Raw genomic sequence first — 18,236 nt, 5'->3', positions numbered from 1 at the left:
GAGGGTGGGCCCTGTGGTGGATCATTTACTCCAGCACAGCATCACTTCAGGGAACCCCAACACAGCCCTTGCTTCCACAATTATGAGATACTTGAAACTAACCCAAGAGCATTCTGAGTTTTTGATACTCAATTTCATGTCTTTGTTGCTGTGGTACTGAAATTTCTTTTTAGAGAATGGTGGATTTTCAAGGTACGGTCTCCCTGTGCTCATATTCAGAACTCTGCAAGAACACAGACCTTGGTAGACTCCTAAATTCCATCTCCATTGGGGAAATTGTTCAGCCATGTTTTTAGTTCTTCCCTCTTTTTCTGTACCTTACCCAGCCTTTCTACTGGGGAAACCACCAAAGCGAGGTGATGATGAGACTGTGTTCTTAGGCAAGTCCTGAATTACAGAAAGCTTCAAAAATACTAGCATGGTAAGATTTTTTTTTTAAGATTTATTTATTTATGCATACAGAACTCGGGCACAGGCCAGAGGTGCAGGGATGGTGAGAGGCTCCACCAGAGACAGAGTGGGGAGCAGAACAGGCAGACTATCTAAGTATACTGCTGAGGGGAGCAGTGGGCAGGCCAGGAGAGGTCTGCCTCACCCTGTGAGATCACCTTCGGGGCAGGCGGGGATAGAACTCATGCGGATGCGGAAGTGGCTTTAGCTTCTTAGTGCTGTGCTTTCACCCGCTGCACCACCAGGGAGGGCCCTAGCCTTTTTTTTTTTTTAAGACCCTAAGCCCTAAGTGGGCTTCTGGGTGGACTAACATTGGGGTTCACTGATTCTCTTGCTGATTTATTTCCTTTGATAATTTGGAAAAGCAGGTGTTTTTATTTGCTTTGAAAATTCTTAAAATATCTTGAATGTCATGGAGAAGACTTTTTAAAGAATAACACTCAGTCTGGAGGCTGTATCACGGAAGTCCTGTCATCTTCACACTGTCTGTCCTCCTGTGTTTTGAAAGATGATTTTTAACAGGTGGCAGCTTATAGCATTTGATTGCTGGTATTTGTATGTGCAACTACTTCGAAGAGCAAAACTTTAAAGCTACATTGTCTCAAAACTGATAGAACTGTTGGAACTTTAAACAAACAAAAATATATACTTTCCTCTTACAATAATACCCTTGCTTTCCTTTTTTAACCCTGCCTCTAGTTTTGATCAGTAACATGTCATTTTCTCAGGCTTATAGGCAGGGATTTGGTAAGCAATCATCTAAGAATTTCATCTGCTATTGACTTTCTCTATTTTAATTTAGAATTTCTCATCTAAACAATTGTATTGCTGCCATATGTTTTTTTCTCCAATACTTAACTATTTATTTTGTTACTGTGATGACTTTTACTTTGGGGCTCACTCATCTCTCTCACTATTTCCCAGGGTCTAGACAACACAAAATGGAATGGAAATTCCCCTCTTGAGAACTTTTAACTTTGTGTTCTAAGAAGTAGATTTCAATCCTCTCTGAACTTTTTTGAGTGCTAAGGCATGTACCTATCAGTCTATCTTTGGGTAATTAAAACCACTGACCTCATTGTATTTTTGTCAGAACTGTTAGGAACTTGTGTCTTAACGGCTTTATTTCAGATTCAACTGAAATAGTTATCTATTTCTTCCAAAGCAATAAAATCATGTCATCTGGGGACTTCCTAGAAATGAGGGCTACGCCAGTGGATTAATTGAGTCCCCCACTAATTCTAACATGCAACATGTTTAAAAATCACTAGGTAACAGGTTTAAATTTATTTACTTAGTATCTTAATCTGTTATACTTACAAGAAGATAAGATAACCCAGAGTAAATATAGTTAGATTAGTATAATATAATACTAATTTGATTAGTGTGACAACAGGCAAATAAGCCACATAACACAAATCACTGGGGACCCCAAAGGGAAGGGGCCTGCTGGGACATTCTAGTGGTGATGGGACAGAAGGTACCCCTAGACAGAGGGAGGACATCTGCAGAGGACACAGGACAAGAGTCACTTTGGAAATAGCTGATACAAAATCCGTGTACAGGGCAGGTAAAGAAGAAGGCTGAAAAGGGGATGATCATAAAAAGTCTAGAATGTTAGACTGAGGACAATTTTTATCTTTTACTATATAACTATGCCAATAACACCCCTAGAAATTCCCTTTTCTTTTTTGACTTTTTCCCTGAAGATATTTGTGCTATTTCTCATTGGAACTAAATTTTTCTTGGACTCCTGTTAACTATCCTTTCTGAAGTTCTTGCTTTTATATTCACATTATTCTCCTTGATTTTTAAATTTAAGTTTATTTGAAAAGTATTTTTATTGAGCTAACATTGGTTATATATGATAGTGGTGTATATTCATATCTCTCCAAATACATGACATACCGCACGCATCATCAAAGCACCAGTAATCTGCCAACGTGGTCTATTAGGCTCCCTCCTTCCTTTTGCTGATCATAGGTTAAAAGGAAATCTTAAATACAAATAAAATGACACTCCTCAATATTTTAAATTTGATTTAATTCTTCATCTAGCTGAGAACTTAGGGATCTAATTCTATACTGGATGTCAAGTCATCAAATATCTAATCTAGATTATCCATAAAGGGATAGAAGGATCTATGTTTTATAGGTTACAAACAACAGCAGAATCGTGACTGAGAATATGTGTTGCCAGAGTCCTGGTTTTATATAAATTTCAATATTCCTTTTGGATAGCTATTTTAAAAAAGCCAAAGAGAGGGAAAAGTTTTCCTTCCCAGAATACTAACATATGAATTTTGTGTTGGTTTCCAAATTTCTTTTAGAACGATGGCTCAGTGCAACTTTGCTTGCCTCCAAAGAGAGTCAAAGAAATGATATGTTTGTGATCTGAAGAGGAAGAAGAGGCAATGCCTCTGGTTCAGCAGCCCCAACTCTGCTTTGGTGCAGCAGGTTGCCCAGAGAAATGATAGTCAGCTGCAGAATCAAAGTAACCATTGTGCGGTGCAGAAATAAGGTCTTTTGAGTTGGGTTGTTATGCAGTGATTCTAAGACACTGGCACTGGGTATGTAAAGTAGGGTATAAAGAACACTCAGATGTGGAAAATATATTCGGGGGAAAAAAAGAAGGTTTCAGGAATATATATTTTTACACAATGTCAAAGAAGGACTTTCTAACAGTCAGTGTTATCAAGAGAATGTCTGATTTTCCCCTGAGATAGTGAGCTACTGAGCTCACTTGACCTTAGCAACTGCTCAGGGACTGGGGGGAGGGGTCATTGCACGGTGGGTGGGTAACTGGACTGGGTGGCATTTTTTCACTTAACCGCCAGCCTTAGATTCTGAGATCTGCATATAAACTTTGACACTGAATGCCGTTAGCTATATTGATCAGATTTGCTTCCCCTTTATCTTAATGTATCATCTTCCCTTGTGAATCTATTGCTCTGAATCATACATGGTTCTGTTTACCAGTTACCTCAATAAAAGTAATACACTCTAAAACAATAAGCCAGATTTTTTTTTCTTAATGGTGAGTTTTCCTAAAATACTGGGGGAAAGTAGAAACTCCATGGCCTGATCATTTCAGCATTGCACAAGCAGCTCTCCTAACTACAAATCCAGAATAGACTCCAGTTTCAAGAGAAGGACTCATCTGAAAACATGAGGTTTATCAAGGCCCTTACCGAGGACACAAGTGTCCGTGACCTACCAATTTGTTTTGGGGCCTTTGAAAATGTCTTAATGTCCTTTAATATCTGAAGATGAAAATAATTTCTAGCTTGAATAACATTTTCATGATACAATATCTGTTTTTACAGCAATCAAGATATCAAGTGTGACTACATGCACAGACCTGTACACAAGTGTGTGTGTGTGTGTGTGTGTGTGTGCATGTGTGTGTTTTAGAGAGAGAGAGGGGGGCAGATGTGAGTAGCATGTACCCAAGTGTTAATGACCAGAGGCTGGAGGCCACACATTGCCAGACAGGCCCTCTGATGCGTGTGCATGAGTTGAAGCCTTGTGCAGCAGACCTTGTCAGGAAATCCCAGTTCCTGTGCTTCTACCCTAACTGTAAGGAAAACTAGAAAATGGATTTTTTGGCATTCATCCTGGTGAAGTGTCAACTTGTAAGGTGCAGCGTTTCCCAGACAGATATTCCAAAGGGCTTGGTAGAGCTACATCCTCTGCACAGAAGCTATTGCCAGTGTATCAATATATTAGCATCAGGACTTTGGGAGACTGTGGTCTTGCTTTTTATAGGTTTTGTTTTTGTTTAGTAGTTCAGATAAAAAACAAAAACAAAAACAAAACTGTACCATAATTACTGAATACTCACAACATGATAGGTACTATTGACCCCATTTGAATAAGAGTAACGGTAAGTAGCTTGTTCATGGAAATACAGTTTTAGAGTAGGAAGGATAGGATTTTATGCTAAATCTTACCTGCTACCTACACTTGTTTATATGAAATACATATAAATACAAACTTTAAGTCCTGCATTTTACATTTAATATTTTGGTTTAAGTTTTTTTTTTAACTATAATTTAAATTATTTTTAGTGGTGACATAGTTTCTGTCAAATTAACATGAAATAATATTTCCAAAGAACTACCAATTTTTGAATATAGAGTCTGTTTTTCACTTTCCCTATGTTCAGTTATATTGTTGTAATTCCTTGTGTCCACAAAAAAAAAAAAAAAAAAAAAAAACTGTGTTTGGAATTAGAATTATAAAATCAAAGGGAATAAGATATACTTTTGAGAAGCCAGCCACACTTCTATTTCCTTTAATGATGAAGAAGCAAGCTGGCACGATCATCTGTTCAGTTCAATGCACTAAATCCCAGTTATCGCACCCCTGTGCAGGGGATGGCCACTGTGATTCTCCAGCGAACATTTGACTGTCATTACCTGAAGAGTATCGCTGTGAGTGGGTGTTAAAATAAGGTGTGTATGTCATGAGCGCCTTGTGCCAATTCTATATGGTGAAAATACCTTCTAGATTTTCTGGGATTGGTAGGAATATTTTCACAGCTCTTAGGGATTCCAAGAAAAGTGGCATTTAAAGCAATTTCGAAATGACATCAATCTTGAAATTTTTCTTCTTGAAATATTGTCAATCTTTGTTCTGATGGTTGTTTCCTTAAGTACTAGTAAGGTGGAACAATTTTACATATGCCTGTTAATGAAATGTTTGTTTATTGTGAAGGATCCTTTGCTATTTTGGTATTTACATAAAATAGATTTTGGTATATGGTTTGTTGCAAATCATTTCCTATCTGTGTTTGAATTTTGTTTTAACTTGGGGAAGTTTTTTACAAGCTCCAATCCAAGGCATGTCTGCCTTACCCCCTAATTTTTAATAGTTCTTATAAACTCCAAAAAGGTGCATAAGCTATCAATTCCCCTTTTCTTATTTTTTGTTGCATTTTTCCTTCCCAGAACATGTGCAATTTATACCTATATCTTATGGGACTGCTCTAATTTTAAAAGTGGGTAATTAATCTCAACATTATTCATTAAATAATTCCTTTCTTTTCCATTAATTTGTGGTACTCATTTTATCATACTGAATTTATGTTTCCTTTCTAGATATAGCCAAAAAATGATATGCTCATATGTATCAATTTATATTATAATGAAAATATCTATTCACAGTTTTTCATCAAAATTTCTTAGAACAAGAACTGTCCCTTCCATAAGAGAACTGTCCCTTTATGTGCTGAGCACATGACAGGCAATAAATATTTGTTAGCCAAATGTATAAAATGGGATGTTTCTGGAATACCTGTATACCCACACATATGAACATTACTTTCTAAGCCACTTCTGCATGATGTGCACTGTTGTTTCACAGTAACATATTTTATCATTAGATAGGACAAACCTTGTTCACACGCAAAGCTTTCTTTATGACCACATTTTCAGATAAGCTTTATGAAGTTCTAAAGGGCTCTAAAGTTGCTCCCACTAGAATTTTGTTGGGAACTAGAGGAAAATATAAATTAATTTTGGGAGGGCTGATATTTATCTTGTAAATACTTTCTCATTCACACTTGGGTTACAGTTCCTTATTTCTCTTTATAGCTTTTAAAAATAATTTTACTTACTGAACTGCTCATAATTAGTTTATTGAAATTTTTTGTTACCATTGTCTTGATTCAGGTTGTTATTGATGCTATTGGGAGTTGCATTTATTTGTTGAGAAAATTTAATTTTTGTTTATTGCTGTTGAATAGAAAAGTTATTGTTAAAGATTTATTTGGCATTCTGAGACTTTTCTTGAATAATTTTATTAATTATAATAGAAATCCTTGTAGTGTTTTAATTGACAAGAAGTTTAGAGTAATTCCATTGCTAAATTCCACTTTAGCTTTCAAATCAAGAATAGAAATTGGAGACAAAAGTAAGATTTTAAAAACTGCTTTTGGATTAGGATTCAATTTTATATCTTTTTTTGTTAATTTTTTAAAGATGTATTTATTTATATGTATAAGAACTTGGGTACAGGTGTGAGGTGTGGGGAGTGAGAGGATTCACCAGAGACAGAGCGGGGAGCAGAACAGGCAGACTGATGAAGTACACTGCTGAGGGCAGCAGCAGGCGGGTCAGGGGAGGTCTGCCTTGACATGTGGGTCAGCTCCCTGGCTGGGGATCAAACTTGCATTGCAGTGGCTGTGGACAGCTTCATAGCATGTGCCACAAGAGAGGGCCCTCTTGTTACTTATTTTATTGTGCTATCACTGGTTTACAATGTTGCATATGATTTAAGGCTTAGGATCATGCCACTTCAGTGTATGTTCCCACACCCACCCATCACCAGGTGGTCTTGCATGGGCTCTCCTCCTCATTTGGCTGTCCACACCTTCCCCTCTGATAGCCTCAATTATACAGCCAGGTTTCTAGGGTTTGTTATTAATCTGGGTTTATCTGACCCTTTATTTTGTATCTTTATAGTTACATATATGTGAAACCAGAATTTTCTGTTCTCTTTCTGACTTACATGTCTTCCACTGCAATTCCACTCATGTTGTTGCAAGTGGCAAGAACTCCTTTTTTATAGCCTAGTAGTATTCCATTATGTATATAATTGTGTGTGTATATATATATATATATATATATGTGGGTAGATGTATGTGTGTATGCCACATCGCCCCAGTCCAATAGCCACCCATTTTAGAGAAAATATATTAACTGCATGTTACCATCTGTGTGCCAGGCTTTACACTGCTGGATCACTTAGGGGGAAAATATATGAGTTTTTCAGGTCTAGTGAGGACTCCACACTACAGTTTCCTGTCATACATGACATGCTCTCCCTCGGAGCATTTGATTCCTGTCTGTGTTATAATAGCTCAAAACCTCTCACTGATGGGGACTCTTTATCTGGAATCATCTCAGGTTGCCTGGGGTCAACAGTAACACATCTTGAGCCCCCTTCCTTTTATGGTTACTGGAAGTCATCCCATCATAGCAGGACCCGGCTGGCACATGGGAGACAGACACAATATGAGTAATGAAATCCCACTCAGAGTCACACAAGGATGGATTTAGGGGCCCAAAGAACCACCACTTTCTCTGACACAAGACGGTGCCCAGAAGACACAATACTAATAAAAAATATATATATTTTCATTTCAGTCTTAATACTATGTTTGATTTCGTTTAGCAACTAGGTCAAAATTTTGTATTTCCAGTTATAGGAAACTTTTGTGCACTCATGAAGGTAAAGACCCCTCTTTATCATGACTTGTGAAAGTTAATGATAAGTGTGAAAGAAAGTTTTTGTTTGCACTGACATTGGGGGGGGTGTTTGTTTAAGGTGGTTACACACTTCATTGTGTTTGGGTAAATATTGGTTCTTGTTACATGATGGGAACTGACAAGTGATGACAGGCATACACCAGTGACATCATCTGAGCTGACACTGTAATGTGAAGCAAACAGGCTGAAAGATTCAGGCTGACATAACATAGATGATCATTCTGCATCACAGGCTTTTATTCTCTCTACTTGCACAATTATCCAGTTTACATTTGAGGTGTTGCCCACTCTTTAGGCTTTACTTGCTTTTTTGAAAATGATTTGAAGGTTTGACACGTTGGACTGTGCGACTACATTGTCTCCACACCGTCACATTGCAGGTGGCATGCGTTACCTTTGCATATGTAATGGCCCCTCAAATTGTTAAGAGGTGTGCAATTTCTTTTGGCGATGAGGAAAAGACAGCATCATCCTCTGTATGTGCAATAAAGTACAATGTAGCTTTGGATGGATTGGGGGAAAATTAGAGAATGAGTTAGGTAGTTCAAATTTTAGAATAAAACGCATCCCAGACAGCTACATTAACAATGCATAATTAGACCAAAGTGGTTTTTTTGCAGTCTATCTGAATAAAAGCTGGCTCTACAGCATACTTGGCTTTTCTAGGAAACTGGTGTATTCTTTTTTGCTTTTGTGTTTAGAAATCATGGATGATTTGAATTTTTCTTTACAGTACCCGTGAGATTAGTTTCATGCTTATCTATCAGAATCAAAAGTGAGAAAATTAAGAAAAATTGTAACACAGTTTTTTCTTCTTCCAAATTAAATCTGACCTGGTGTGATTTGTAGCTGGTTCTTTTTAGTTTTCTTCCTCATATATTAAAATACCCATAGAATGAAGATATGTGTGTGTATGTAAATATATATCTTCACATATATATTTTTGTGTCTAACACATGCACCAGTGTGAATAAGAAAATCTTACATTTGCATTTTTAAGATGTACTTATTTATTTGATTTTATTATTTTATTTCCTACATCATTGTTAGTTTTTTGGACCTTATTTGACTTCTCTCCTCAGGGCACCTATCTGCATTATTAACATGACTGGTAGACAAGTTTATTTTAAGTAAAGTGTGCTGGTTGAAAAACATGAACTCAAGTGGAGCTATTGCTTTCTTTTTGACAGACAAAATAAATCTTGAAATTGACAGTCAATCTGCTCTTCAAAAATTATCATTATTGATAATAAAATAAGAAAAGAATGAGATGGCAGTTTTTGAAAGTTATTGAATGACAGATAGTGATGAGTGTTTTGATAAACAACATGAGATGGTGATAGAAAGCGCTAACTCTGGAACTAAGCATTTGGTTCACAAACACGGACCTTTAAACCAACTGTGGCTCTCACTGAGTTGCCTCACTTTTTCCTTTTGTGGGTCAATTTCTCTGTTTGTAAAATGTGGATAAGAACAGCATCTATCTCCTGTGGTGGTGTTGGGGGGGTGGTGTCCCTGGGACCACCCTCAGCGCTGGACATTGGCTAGGATTCCCAAGATCAGAAAAGTTGTTAGACTCACAGTCATGGTTTATTACAGTGAAAGGACACAGATTTTCTACAGCAAAGGGGAAAAGCATAATAGGCAACATCCAGTCACCGGCAGGCATCCAGGCATTCCCTCCCAGGAGAATAACACGGAGTGTCCTTCATTCTCCCAACAACGACACAGGGAAACTCGGCTGAGCTTTGGGATGTGGAGAGTTCCCAGAGCCAAACAGATAGCATTATATGACTGACTTCTGCTCCCCTCTCCTCCAAACCTCACACTCCCAGCCCTGAGCATAAAAGTTCATGTCAAACTGGAATAGCTTTGGTCAAGGGCTTGGATATTCAGAATCTCTCTCATCAGGTCAATTCATCTCAGAGTACAGGGTTATCTTACAGACATGGTCAGAGGGCAGCCTAAAGACAAGCCTTCCTTTGGAATGGACAGGGTTTGAGTAAATTGGAACTGCTGTCTTAACCCCAACTGACAGAAGTTATGAGGAAACATGAGCTAACCATATAACTTTGGATAGAGCTGGCTGGTTAAACAAGTCAGGTTAGCACTGTGAACTGAATGGAGCAGATTGTTTGAAAAACCACAAGAAATAAAGACACACAGAAGGGCATATGCACTCCTTTGTTTACAAGAGCCACGTTGTGAAAACAACCTCAGAGGAGTGGGTTAAGAAAATGTAATCTGGGCCCTTGCTGGTGGCACTATGGGTTAAAGCACTGAAGTATGAAGCTCTCTGAATCTACTGCAGCAGGAGTTTGATCCCTGGCCAGGGAGGTGACCCACAGGGTGCAGCAGACCTCTTCTGACCTGCACGCTGCTCCCCTCAGCAGTGTATTTCAGTAGATCTGCCTGTTCTGTTCCTCTCTCTGTGTGTGATGAATCTTCTCCCCCACCACACCTCTGGCCTGTTCCCCAGTTCTGTAAGCATCAATAAATAAATCTTAAAAAAATTAATCTATATAGACAGTAGAATAGAACTCAACTATTAAAAAAATGAACACATCATTTGCAACAATATAGATGAACTAGAGAGGATAATGCTAAGTGAAGGAAGACAGAGGAGACGGATAAGTACTAGGTGGTTTCACTCCTATGTGAAATATAGAGAAACAGACAAACAAAAAAGACTCAGCCAAAGCAAACCAACAACCAACTCTTGACATCTGCTTGTAAAGCTGAGGCAGCTGGAAAGGGACGGTGGCCAGGGGCAGAAGGGGGGAGACGCAGACAAAGGGGACCCATTGGAGCATAGTGGAGGATTATTGGGGCTTTGGTGCTGGATGTGGTGTGAAACATACATTTGTAGAAATTTGGACCTATAATCTTTACAACAAATACAACAACAAATACGATGATGCAAACCAACTTTACTTCAATACATATAACTGGGGAAAAGAAATATAGCTACCATGGATCTTACGATGATGACAAGTCCTCAAGTTTCGAAGGATGGGGCATTGTGAATAAAACAATTGAATATTTTAGCTTGGGCATTTTAGTAAGAAAAGTTCCCAAACTTCACATTATAACATCCTGTCCTTTTTTCCTTTACAGAGCTCTGAAATCAGCAAAACAGTAGTCAAAGAGAAGAGTTAGTTGAAGACTACGACAATAAAACAGGTACAAGAGCCAATTCACAGTAATCGCCAACTGGATTGATAACCATTACATTAAAAATTGCACTTTTCAGATATTTTAGTGTGGTGTTATAGAATGTGTGCGCTCACATACTGTAGCTGTCTGACCATGTGCTAAAGGGAAAGCACCTCTGTGTATACATTAAATCATTTTGAGGACATCAGTTAGCCTAGATAGAGATGTGAAGGGGTTAGTGGATTTTTATCATGATTATTGACTAAATAATACCCTATTCATTAAACGCCTCTCCTGTGGCAAACATTCATCCATGAGGTATTAGGTGATTTTATAGAATTGAGCAAAACAGGCATGGCCTATTTCCACCCTCATGATGCTTACAGTTGAGTGGAATGGACATAAAGTAAATAAGCAACATTAACAATGTGACTAAAAACTGTGATAACTGCTATGAAGAGAAACAGAAGAGCTCTGCAAAAGAAAATATTGGGGCACTGGGAGGAATCCACTATGAACTGGCTGAACCGGGTTGGGGGGGGGGTTGGTTCTCAGGTGATGCTTTTCCCACTGAAAGCTGAATGATGAAGTTCCAGCACAAGGAGCCTCAGTGGGTTCTGGAAATAACAGCTCACGGAGTGGCTCTAGCACAGCGCAGGGGCTGAGACAGAAGATGAAGCTGACTTGAAAAGAAATCCCAGAACTGGCCCATTTCCCAGAAAATGGGTTGCACAGAGCCAGTTCCTGAAGGGTGGTGGGAAGAGGCCTCTGGACAATTTGCATACATTCTGCTCTGTCAGTTTTGTGAGTTGGAATGTAGCCTTCTGATTCCTGAATATGGACGCTTTGGAATCTACCACCAACCCTGTCTTGTGCGAAAGCTCAGTGTAAACCTCTACGGGTGTGCAGAGAGGTTCTCTATCTGTTCATTCCTTCAAACACTAGTTCTAGGGATACATTCTGCAGACATTTTGGGGATCTAGAGAGCCTGACAGTTTCTGAATATGGTAACATTCTCAAGAACTTTAAGGGCATATAAAGATGGTGCAGGTTCTGAGAGGTTTTATAATCAATTGTGTGTTTTTCTGTTTAACTTGATAAGCTATTTCAAGTTTTCATTAGGGTCTGTTTCAAAAGGGTCTCCCTTGAAAATATGCATGTTAAGAGGTCCCTTGTAGTTCTGTGGTTTGCTTGCTTTTAGGAAATGACCTATTTTATGCATGTGCAAACATATTATATTAAATAATTTTCTAGAATTCAGAGAATTCAGGCCAGAAAAAAAAAAATCTGTTGGCGTCAATGGGTTAACGTCTTCAGGCAGAAGAATTTCTTGATCTGAATTATATGGTTAATTGCTTCAAATTCTGCTTATACTTTGCATATGGAAATTTAGCCTTAAGTAACAGTAAGACACACTGGAGTAAGAGCTTAGTAAGTAATTTTCAGTATTAGTAATGGCAATATTTGTTTTTGGAAATCAAACAGACAAGGAAAACCACACAGAAAAACACTGGTCCTTGGGTTCTCTGAATGATTTTCTTTTCCACTAAAAATGTGTGCTCTCCTTGATTTTTAAAATTCTTATATTTTTGAAATAGTCAAAGTGGGGACAATGACTTGAGGTAGTCCTACTTTAGCATTTAAGGAACGCTTGCTTCTCATATAGTAACCGCATGTAAAATACACATTCTGTATTTGCAGCAATAAACGTTTTAAAGATTACACATATAAGAGTTATTGTGCTTTTAGTCCAGAACAGGCTCTTGACCTCCAATTTGGATCAACTCAGCTTCCTGCAGTTCAGTTAATTATTATCAAAAATAAGAAAGAATTGTGAAAACTTTCCTAGGCTTCCATAACGTAGAAACAGAAAAACCTGTTTGCTCTCTAGAAAGACAAGAATCAGCTGTCTCTCAAATACTGCTCTTGCCATTTGCTTGCTCCTAGAGATATAGCTCAAATTTGGAATCTAATTAGAACTCGTAATTGGAAATGACTTACAAGGGGGGAGGGGGAGTTTGATTAACTTTAGACATAAAAGTAGGGCAAGAAATTTGATTGAATAATTGCTTATTATAAAGTGAGTCGGCTTCTGCATGAAATCCAAATTCAGTCTTTCTTTTTGGGGGAGTAATTTTTTCTCCAACCATTTGATAAATCTTTTAATCACTACAAATTGTGATTCTCAAGGGCTATGCTTTGCTCAGTGGGAAACCATTGTTTTAAAGTTTTGAAGCTGGAGTGAAACCCTAGTTTCCTAATTGATTTCCTGTCCATACATATTTTCCAACTATTTTTAGTCTCATTTACCTATTTCTAATACTGAATTTAAAAAAATACATCTTACAGTGTGGCTTCTGTTTTTTTTTTTTTTTTTTTTTTTTTCTAAAGATTTATTTATTTATTTGTGCATACAGAACTGGGGTACAGGCCAGAGGCTCAGGGGCGGTGAGAGGCTTTACCAGAGACAGAGTGGGGAGCAGAACAGGCAGATCGACTAAGTACACTGCTGAGGGAAGCAGCGGGAGGGCCAGGAGAGGTCTGGCTCGCCATGTGGTCTCCTCCGGGGCAGGCGGCAGGCGGGAATCGAACTCATGCGGAAGTAGCCTCAGAGTCTCAGTGCTGTGCTTTAACCCGCTGCGCCACCAGGGAGGGCCATGTGGCTTCTGTTTTTAATATTAATTTATACGCTACTACTATGTAGTAGTAAATCTAGATATACAAAATCCTATAAAGATGTGAAAAGGAAGTGACATTTAAGAATCAATATCCTAAAAGCTTGAATAAACTATGACCTATCAGAACATGCTGGCTGACTCCTTGCACTGGAGACAAAGATTCTAAGTAGTCTCATGAGTTCTTTTACTCCTTCTTCTTCCCCACCTAGTCTGCATTCTGTTCCTAGTTTGTGATCCCCGCTTACAGACACAGCGACTTGTTATTTCTCAATCACTCATAGCACTCACTTTGCCAGGGCTAGGGATGCTGGTTGCTCCATCAATATCTGAGTAATTGAGTGAGGCTGTGACAGGAAGTGGAGAGCCCTGATTGTCCTGTTTTCTGGCTTACAAACATCCTATCTAACATTGAAAGCGGGAGCCTTCTCCTTCCGGTGAACAATCGCATTCGTGATCAATCGAACCCACTTCCTGCCGCTTCTCCACCTCTCTGCTCCCATCTGATGAGCGCATTTCCTGTTTCTTGTGTCTGTTCTACATTCATGGGTTTTGCATTATCTCCGTTTTCAATGTTTCTGTCCCCATTGTTTTTGTTCTACCCCGTTTTTTCTTTATCTGCCCACCGAGCCCCTCACCCCAACCCCCCCCCCACACACACACACATTTTTTGGTGCGCAAGCATCTGAAAACCAAGTCAGATCTCATTTGCTCAAAGAATCCATCCAGGTGTCTCCTGGAATGATACTCTATCCCCTTTGAATTTTTTGTTTAGTTGTGACCAGACACAGCCCCTTGTTTCCTATCTGTGCTAAGTGACCTTGACACAGAAATGACCTGTGAAAACCCAGTTGCTTTATAGGTAAGGCGCTTCCATCCTCTACTCCATTCTCCAAAAACTCACAAGCACGGGCCCCTGGCCAAGTTTTCCACTGGCTTCCAGACCGTGTCTGGTTTCCCAGTGGGTGAATTTGGGCCAGGGGTGCCAGCCTGCCATCACATCCGCTCTCAGGAGAGCTGGCTTTGACGTTAGCCACCTGGCTGTGTGGTCTAGGGGTCCCATGCTCAGGACACTCGCCTGCATTCCTGTCCCCATGACTTTGCCTTATTTGGGGCCTCACTCCTCATCTTAGGACTTGAATACATACTTGGTGCCGAGAACTCCCCGCTTTGTTCCTCCTGCTAGTAGGGGCCTCTTTCATCGCTTCCTTCTCTACCCCTTACCCCCCCAAAAAGGGAGCCCACTCAGATCAAGCTTGAGTTTATAGATTAAATCTTGGTTATTTGCCGACTTTACTCTTAGTAATCACTGTTTCTTCTGCAGATTATTGTTGTTACTTCTTTGTGGAACAGGTTTCTCTTTGCTTCGGTTCATGTCTCTACTCGCCTTTTGACGGGAGCACGTTGGTTTTAATCACAGTGTTGGGACTGTGCCTTCCACTTTCTAGCCATATTAATCATACAGTTGCTACAGATGAGCATCGCTGTGATGTTTGCTGGTTACTTTCTGTATTTTGCAGTATCTTTTTTGGTGTATTATGTTAATTATTTAATGATTTGCACAGAATTCAACTTGCATCTTTTGGCTGACAGTTGCAGATAATCACTTATCTCTATGACCAAAGTACAGAATACTGGCATCACCTCTAAGTATTCTCTCTTGCTTCCTCTCTGTTGTCACCCTCCCTTTTCCACTTCCAACCTTAAGAAACCACCAAACTGTTCTGTTTCTATACTTGGCCTTTCCCAAAATACCATATAAGTGGAATCCCACCATATGTGACCTTTTGAGTCTGGCTTCATTCACTTACCGTAATGTGCATAAGATTCATCCATGTTTTCTAGGATCCTGTGATTTGTTTCTATGCTGAGTAATATTCTATTTTGTGATGTACTTAGGTGAGATTATTCATTCACCATCTGAAGAACTTGGATGATTTTGAAATTTTACTAAGCAAAATAAAATTCTCTAACAACAGGATTCTTGTGATCACAAATTTCATTTTTCTTGAATAAATTACTAGAACTGAGCTCACTAGGTAGTATGCTAGATGCATATTTAACTTTATAAAAAGTTACCAGACTTTCTGTCTCATGTTTGACCTGAAGGTAATTCCCAGCTTACAATATAAACCATAAAACTGTGACAAATTCAAAATAACTGAAATCAAATAAATATTTTTTTTCCATAGAATAATAATGTTAAAATAGGATTTAATAATGGAAAAATACCTGGAAATAAAAATATTTGGGATTTAGACAACACATTTCTAAATAACACTGCATCAAGAGGAAGTCACAAAGGACTTAGAAAATAATTTGAATTATGAATATGAAATTTATGGAATGCAACTATAATATTACTTACAAAAATTTAGAATGCTAATATTAGAAAATGTTCAAATTATGATCTAAAGTGACATTTTAAGAATTAACAAGTATGTTACTCCTCTAAGTTTTAGCTCCTTCCCATAATTCTCAGGTAATTTACTTTGTGCATTTCCTCCTAATCAGTGGAGATACAGTATTTAGTTGACTACAAATGGAATACCTGTCCTGGTGTTCCATCTTGGTGCATCTTTGACTAGAAACAACCTCTACAACTATGTATACATAAAATAATTTAATTATCCATAGTTAGATAAGTGTTATCATTTTTTTCTAATATATAATGCAGAAACTCAGATAATGAAGTTAAATAAGTTGCCCAAGATTCTGGAGCAACAGGCAGAGTCTAAGTCAGTCCAGATCCATGATAGGGTTCTTCATCACTCTGGTTTACAACCTGTCTCATCCTAAGTTACTGTAACAATAAGTACCCCATGAGAAATTCAGATGGACGTACTAGACATACTTGTCAAAGAGTAAAAGGCCCAGAACCTCAACAAGCAATAGTCAAGCATATATGCATTTATGGATTTGTCAGAGGAACACAAACTGATGAAGAAGTTCTTAGGGTAGTTCGCTAAAGGAAAGAATGTCAGAAGCAATTAGTGCTGAAAGGTGCAGGGGTGGAGTGGGGGGAGAGGGCAGTGTGTGGCAGGGGTGGAGTGGTGGCAGGTACTTTGGCAAGGACAAAATATAAAAGGGAAGTTTTTCATTTACAAGAGTACATTTGGAGAGTAAATGCTCAGTGAATGCACATCACAGGAATCACAATTGTGGCATTTCCTTTCCCACTTCTTACACATGGTCCCAGTGGAAACAGTTGAAGGGGCTGAGAAGAAAAGGCTAAGTGCAGTCTGCATGTGTGATTGTATTCGATGTTTAGACATACCTTTCACATAAAATCTGCGCCTGTGTGTCCTGCTGCCTCAGTGGCGAAGCTTCACATCCTCCAGCTATTCATAGACGTTATCCGGAGTTAGAGAGCAGGGTCATTGAACCAATTCGTGGTTTTTCCTAGTTCCATGAGGTGCACTGAAATGCTGGGTGCATTTGCAGGGGGAACATGACATGGAATTTTACTGCTCAGATTAGTTCTTTTTGTACAGACCCTGCCCATTTTAAGTTCGGCAATTACATTTTCTCTTTCTTTTTGGTTGACATTTTATATTGTTTGCTCTTAGTTTCACTGTAATGTAGTTTTTCTGAGTAAATATTTTCAGGTAGAATATGTGATTGTGTACACACTGGAGAGTACAGAAACTACTTGTAGTGAAAGAATGAAGACTCGTTAGCCATATGGAATTGGCAGGATGAATAAGAAGGCTTCGTATGCCAAATACGTGCTTGGTGGGTTACCTCATGCACTCTGTGATCTTCTCTATAGGACTAAAGGGAGATTACCGTAATCATAGTACACATTTGTCCTTGCCTGTCATAATAAAAAGAAAATAAAGTTTAATCAACTACAAAGTAAGACATTACCTGTCTTAGAGCTTTCCAAAGAAAATAACCAATTAATCATAAGAAGCTGTGGATAATTTAGCCGAATCTAATGTGAACTTGAACTTGAAATGTAGCATTATAAGGGGCTCAGTGACTTAATAGCATCCGATGCCCAGATTAGAAAGATGCCGTGGATGTAATCAAAGCTTTGGTGTTAGTGTTGCTCAAGCACATACCATTGGACTTGGCTTGGATAAACGTGATGGTGTTGTAAACATTTGACACCACTAAGGTAGCATTTCTTCAGTCATTTTTGCCCAATTAAAGTTCCCCTATGCATCTCCCTGTGCTTCTTGAGAGGCTTGAGGTGGACTGTTAGGAGTCATGTTGGCAATATGCAGTTTGCTGGATAAAAGTATCTTTTCTTTTTTTTCTAGCATCTTAAGTGCTGAAAGGCCCAGTCCTTTACTGACATGTCCAGGGACAGAGAAGGAAGTTGAAATATGAACAAGCATCAACAGGCTGCCGTATCAGCCTCTTGTGCTGCTTTCTTAAGCATTTGCTGTGTGATGTCAATGCTTTTGTCGTGTTTTTAAGATTATTTGGTTCTCAAGCCCAGGTTTTACATGTTTTTGTTAAGTAAGCAAAATCCAGTGTGTCACATGAAGAACTGATAGAAGAGATATTTCCTATGAAACTTTTGTCTTTTTGAGACTAGCTGACGGAAGTCTTATTTTTTGGAGGCCTTGTGAAAAGCATCCAAGAGTAACAGGTGAGTCAGAGAGGAGTCAAAAGCTCACCTTAGAAGATCTGCCCTCTGATCTGCGGTGGCCACTAGCCAGCAGGTCCAC

General features: G+C 38.7%; 1 protein-coding gene across 5 annotated transcripts in view; it reads left to right on the top strand.

The window, feature by feature from the left end:
- Positions 1–18,236, top strand: part of INPP4B (inositol polyphosphate-4-phosphatase, type II, 105kDa) — a 458,439-nt gene that overhangs the window by 148,201 nt on the left and 292,002 nt on the right. For all 5 annotated transcript variants that reach the window (XM_004685297.2, XM_012726889.1, XM_012726886.1 and 2 more), the window contains exon 3: positions 10,841–10,906. The gene's annotated coding sequence lies outside the window, so the exon portion shown is untranslated. The remainder of the gene's footprint in view (positions 1–10,840; positions 10,907–18,236) is intronic.

Source organism: Condylura cristata, unplaced genomic scaffold (genome assembly GCF_000260355.1).
Source record: "Condylura cristata isolate star-nosed mole 26May11 unplaced genomic scaffold, ConCri1.0 scaffold00018, whole genome shotgun sequence".
Lineage (NCBI taxonomy): Eukaryota > Metazoa > Chordata > Mammalia > Eulipotyphla > Talpidae > Condylura > Condylura cristata.
This window is presented reverse-complemented; position numbering and strand designations above follow the sequence as displayed.